The sequence below is a fragment of the Cyprinus carpio genome, chromosome B1, assembly GCF_018340385.1.
Source record: "Cyprinus carpio isolate SPL01 chromosome B1, ASM1834038v1, whole genome shotgun sequence".
Taxonomy (NCBI): domain Eukaryota; kingdom Metazoa; phylum Chordata; class Actinopteri; order Cypriniformes; family Cyprinidae; genus Cyprinus; species Cyprinus carpio.
The window spans coordinates 30,741,215-30,747,225 of record NC_056597.1 but is presented as its reverse complement, the minus strand read 5'-3'; the positions used below and the strand labels follow the sequence as shown (position 1 = coordinate 30,747,225).

General features: G+C 37.2%; 1 pseudogene; it reads right to left on the bottom strand.

Annotated features, from left to right (window-relative positions):
- LOC122135790 overlaps window positions 1-1,832 on the bottom strand; it is a 6,896-nt pseudogene extending 5,064 nt beyond the window's left edge.
- Window positions 1,833-6,011: the final 4,179 nt, after the last annotated feature.

The window sequence follows — 6,011 nt, the reverse complement described above, 5'->3', positions numbered from 1 at the left end:
ATCTTGAAGAATAACTCAATAATCTAACGGACAAGAATAATCTGCACGGACAATAATCTAACATGATCGAGGCGGGGCCTGCACCTGGGGTGGGGTTGCAAGTGCAGCCCCGCCCCATACCGACTCCTGATTGGTTTGATCGTCTTTCCAAAGACATACATGATTCAAATGTGTGTTGGTGTAGGAAGAGTATGTTGATTAAAAGCTAAAATGCTGTGCAGTTTACAAACCCTTCACTATAATGCACAGAAAAAAAAGGCCTAGGGGACACAAATGATTAATCATCCAAAATAAAAGTTTTGTTTACATAATATATTTGTTTATACTGTGTATATTTATTATGTATATGGAAATACACACACATGCATGTATATCATTTAAGAAGAATATGTTATGTTTATATATTAAATATATTTATATATAATATAAAATATAAGAATTTAAATATATAAATGTATATACATGTAAATATTTTCTAAATATATAATTTATGTGTGTATACCCTGTACACATACATATATTATGTAAACAAAACTTTTATTTTGGATGTGATTAATCGTGATAATGCATTTGACAGCCCTAAAAAAAAACATTAGTCTGTAACTCTCCATGTCTGTGAAATGATTGTTTTGTTAAATTAAGCTGATGTTTAGGCTAACAGACGAACAAACCCACTACATTTAGTAAATTAATTGGGTTTATTATCCACCGAGGGAGGATCATGCTTTAGAAGAAAAATGAATTATGAATAATAATTTTTGAAAGTTATATTTCTATCAGCAGAGTATAGAAGGAAATGAAATGATGTTCAGTATTGTTTTTAATTTATATAACATGACATATGTTTAACTATAATTGTCTTGTACGTATGCTGCAGTTGAGCAATGGCACTGCAATAATGTGTCTGTGGCCATTTAATTTTTATGAAACTTGAATTTCTTTACTATATTGCAATTTTCCTCCCCTTTTTTTCAGGAAAATAGCTGCTCCTGCATTATTTTAAGTGAAGAAATCAAGAAACTTTTATGTCTAGAACCGTTCGTGATATTCCTGAAGGACATTGTACAAGCTGTTGTCTATAGTAACGAATGCAATTTCTGATCATCATGCTCTTATTTTAGTGAAGTGTTGGTGTCACAGCCATTTTAGGCTTTATTTAAGTTTAAAATTTTTTTAAAGTATCAATCTATTTATTATTTACTTACATTATATAAATTACTGGTATCTGTCTCCGATACCCATTTTTACGACCATTATTGAGCTGATTCTTTTCAATCAGTGTGGAATGTTTGGTGACTTATCGACAAACCCGAATTCCAAAAAAAGTGGGACAGAACAATTGTGAATAAAAACAGAAAGCAATGCTGTGGAAGTTTCAAATGTCACATAATTTATTCAGCATACTAAACATAGATGACATTAAGGTTTCAACATGAGGAAGTGTATCATTGTAAGGGCAAAATAAGTGATTTTAAATTTCATGGCTCAACAATCTCAAAAAAGTCTGGACACGGCCAGGTTACCACGTTGGCTGCCTCTTCTTTTAATAAAAGTCTGCAAATGTCGGATGGGACTGAGGAGTAAAGTTGCTTCAAGGTGTTTGAGGAATAGAATGTGTCCCATTCTGCTGTTATAATACCAGGCTGTATTGCTTAATGTCGTAGGTGCTTCTTTTGTGTCCGCATCTGCCCTCTTATGATGCGCCCAACTTTTTCTAGGGCGTTGACGCTCGGAGAACTGCAGGCTGGCATTGCAGTACCCCGGATCCTTTTCTATACTACGCTAGCCATGATGTTGTAAATGAGGCGATGTGGTGGTCTGGCAATGTCCATGTTGGACAATTGCAAGGTCTTCCTGAAAGAGACGACGTCTGGATGGGAGCATATGGTGTGCTAGAATGGGATATACTCCATTTAGCATTTGATGTGGTGCCTTTCCAGATGTTAAGCGCCCATGCCAACCCCGCACTCATGCAACCCCATCCCATCAGAGATGCGGCTTGTTTGAAAACTGATCGCTGATACAACTTGGGTTGTCCTGGTCCTCTTTAGTCCGGATGACATGGCGTCCAGTTTTCCCAAAAAGAACTTCAAATTTGGATGCGTCTGACCACACGAGACAGTTTGCCACGTTGCCAACAGTCCATTTTTATTATGAGCCTTGGCTCAGAGGAAAACGCCATGCGCTTCGGATCCCATGTTTAGATATGGCTCTTTTTGGCCTATAGAGTTTTAGTAGCTGCAACGGCGAATGGAACGGTGGATTGTTTTCACCGACAAGTTTTTTCTGGAAGTATTCATGAGCCAATGTTGTGATTTCAATACAGTACAATTCCGGGTATTGGATCATTGCCGGCTAAGGGACAGAAGATCAACCGGGCAGCCCAGTATGGTTGTGCGGCCTTGACCCTTATGCACAGAGATTGTTCCAGGATCTCGGAATTATTTGGCTGATATTATGCACTGTAGATGATGATAAGAATATTTTGTTCTATGAAAAACTCCTTTCTGAGATTGCTCCCACTATTTTTGGGGGGAATTGGGTGATCCTCTGCCCATACTTGACTTCTGAGAGACACTGCCACCTCTGAGAGGCTCTTTTTATAACACCCAATCATGTTGCCAGTTGACCTAATAACGTTGCAAATTGGTGCCCCACTGTTCCTTATATGTACATTTAACTTTTCCGCCTCTTATTGCTAACTGTCCCAACTTTTTTAGATGTGGTAGCTCTCATGAATCCAAAAGAGGCCAATATTTTGCATGACATTTCAAAATGTCCTCACTTTCAACATTTGACATGTATCTATATTCTATTGTGAATAAAATATAGTTTATTGAGATTTGTAAATTATTCCTCTCCATTCTTTTTTTTGTGTCATCTTTTTTTTTTTAGGTTTGGTTTTGTTTTAATAGACTAAGTTAAGTCATTATTAATAAAGTATTATATTCACCAGACCAATCAGAATAAGTCCAGAATAAAAGAATGCAATGCGTTTAATCACGCGTTAAAGCATTTTCCTCCCACAGAAAACCATTAGACTAAAAGGAAATGCTTAACGTGGGGAGTAATGGCATTAAAACGGGTGTAAAAAAGCTGGACTAAGCTCAGTAAACCATTTTTAATAAAGCTTCCTATTTACAGTACAGCAGTTCTGGGACGGACAATGCTTAAGAACGCCTCATTAAATTGCGTTGCGTTCCGTTTCACTCTGGGCTCATATCTGCGTGGTCTGTGAATATAATGCTTTATTAATAATTGGGTTTACTGAGTGGCGTCTTTTTAAAACACGGTGGTAATGCATCAGTCCACGTGACTCTCACGTTAAAATGGTTGTGCAAATCCCATGGATTAATTGGTGATTTGAACTGGTCCAGGAATAAAACTTGCAGTGAACTCTCTTAGATTCAGTTCTGAAGTGATTCAAAGTTAACAATAAACAACTGATTGATAGGAAAGGCTTTGTAAAACTGCAACAGCATTTTTGAGCTTTTTACTCAACATACTCCCGTCCTACCTCAACTACACACACCATTCATTATCAGTATGATCCTTTGAAAGACGATCAAACCAAGCAGAGTAGGTATGGGGCGGGGCTGCACGTTGCAACCCCGCCCCCAGGTGCAGCCCCGGGCCTCGATCTGGAGGCTTGGCAGAGGGTGTACTTGAACTGCACTGTGAGGAAGAAGAGCGAAGGAGTGCGTTGAGGCAGGCTTCCAGAGGAGCTATGAGCGACGATAAACACGGTATCCTATGCGGAAGTCTTTTCTTGTCGAAAAATCTGACGTTGCATAATGGAAATTCTCCTCCCCTTTCACATTTATCATAATTTTTAATATTTATTTGTTTAAACCTTTGCAGTTGAAAATAAACCATACATCACATATATTTCAACAGGGCATCTTGGTTTATTAATATTTATGTATTAATGTTTTATATAACGCGTGTAAACACAGCGACTAAGGGCCAGATCCCTTGAGCACAGGTGATGGAGCTTTGAAGTGATGGCTTGGATGCTCATAAATATTCCAAGTACAAATAGTTTTCCTCACACATCCTCTCCGTCCTCATTTTTTTTTTCCCTGCATACTTGCCTCTCAAAATCCCTAAGGGGCTGGAGCTAAGACGGGGAGGAAAGGAACAAGGAAGGAAACAAGGCTGCATGTGTAAAAAAAAAAAAAAATAGAAAAGGAAGAAGACGAAGAATCAACACCTGAATATCACATCTAATTAAAACTGAAAGAGCGCGCCACCTAGTGGAGTTTCTAGTGTCTGATACTGAGAGCTCAGGAAAGGTTTTCATGTTCTCTATAGCTGTGTCCCCAAAGTTGAGTTGTAGCACACTTCGAATGCCACGGACTTTCGAAGACCCCAGACCTCCGGTGTAAGTGCACGAAGGGTTCTCCGAAGTGACGTTGAGATGTGCTCCTCCTTCACAGGATTTCCTAATACCCTCACGCAGGTTGGTTTCCGATTAGCGCTCTGTCGCATATCAACAGTGCGAGAAGGGTCAGGGTATATTCTGGCAAAACCGTTTACCAATCACGTTTTCGCAATCGGCAAAGCAAATGTGTGGGTACAACGCCACTGCCAGCACGCGATGGTTAGCATCGCAAAGCACAAATGTTCCTCAGTGTTTTCTCAGAACGATAGCATACGAAAGTACGAGGTTTGAGAAGTATAAGGGGGCAAACAGTTAAACACATTTTCTAAAGATTAAAAGTTCCATGCAAACAGAGATTAATAGACAAGTTCATGTCAACTAATTTATGGTTTATGCCTACAAACTAAAAACCCGTGTTAAAGGTAGAGCGCAAACATTTGCTCTGGAACATTAGAATACTGTAGAGGCTAATCTATTTATGCGGTCACTTCCGCGAATTCATTGCGGGGGCTAAAGAAACATGATTTTTTTACGAGATCATGCACCTGCCATAGTGATTTTTTTTTTTTTTTTTTTTTTTTTTTTTAGAAAAAACAAGCAGTTTAGAAAACGAAATTTAAGAGTGGCAGTGACAGAGGGCCAAGTGTCTGTTTGTTTGTTTTTTTAATAAGAAAAATGAATAAAAAATAGATAAAATATAATTAGAATAGAGAGTGCTAGAGTTCGATGGTCAAATAATCAGATTGAAGACATTGTTTTTAGATGTTTCTTCTTGAAGATATATGCATGTGCATTACTTTGCGCTGTACAATAGATTTTAACAACTAATTTAATAAGCAGTAGATATTAGCTGATCGCAAGGAAAAAAAAAAAGGATTTGTTTTTTAAAATAGACCATAACCAGATTAAATTAATTTGTTTTTTGTTTGTACAGATTGCAATGCAACTGTAAAAATAATGTAAATATATAGCCTAACTTCGTTGTTCTGTGAATATTTGGTTTACATGTGCACTAGAACTGTTTGTAATTGTCGTATTGCTACTAGATCTTAAATTTCAAAGTACAGCTGTGAAATAAAGGTGGTTCTAATTCTATAACATCTTTAGTATAATGAAAGTGTTGTTATATAATGCAACTTCAGTTCTCAATTACTGCTGTAGTATCAGTGGTTGAAGTTAACCTACGCTTATCTAGGGCCTACTGTACATCCATGGCTTTATCAGATATGGTCCGAATGGACTGGAGGAGGGTGATCAGAATTCTGCTGCCTATTTCTTTAGGTTGGAAAGGTAGCAAGTTAAACAATTCTATTCAACAACTAGTATTGATAAGTAAAATACCTATATGACTTAAGGATAATTGCAGATTTTTGGGTCTAAGTTCTTTAATGATTTATAGTCTTTCACATTCTGCCACAGAATTTTTTGTTATTCTTAATTTCTCACATAAAATAAAGTGACTAGCCTAAGACGAAGACTGTTTTGTCCTTTGTTGCATGAATAAGCATAAAATAAGGGTTTTAATATCCCAATTCGTTTTGTAATTTAATATTGAAAATCTGAAAAAATGAAATATCCGTATCTCATGAATTTTTCCTTCATACCTGCATCAATAACCTGAGAAATA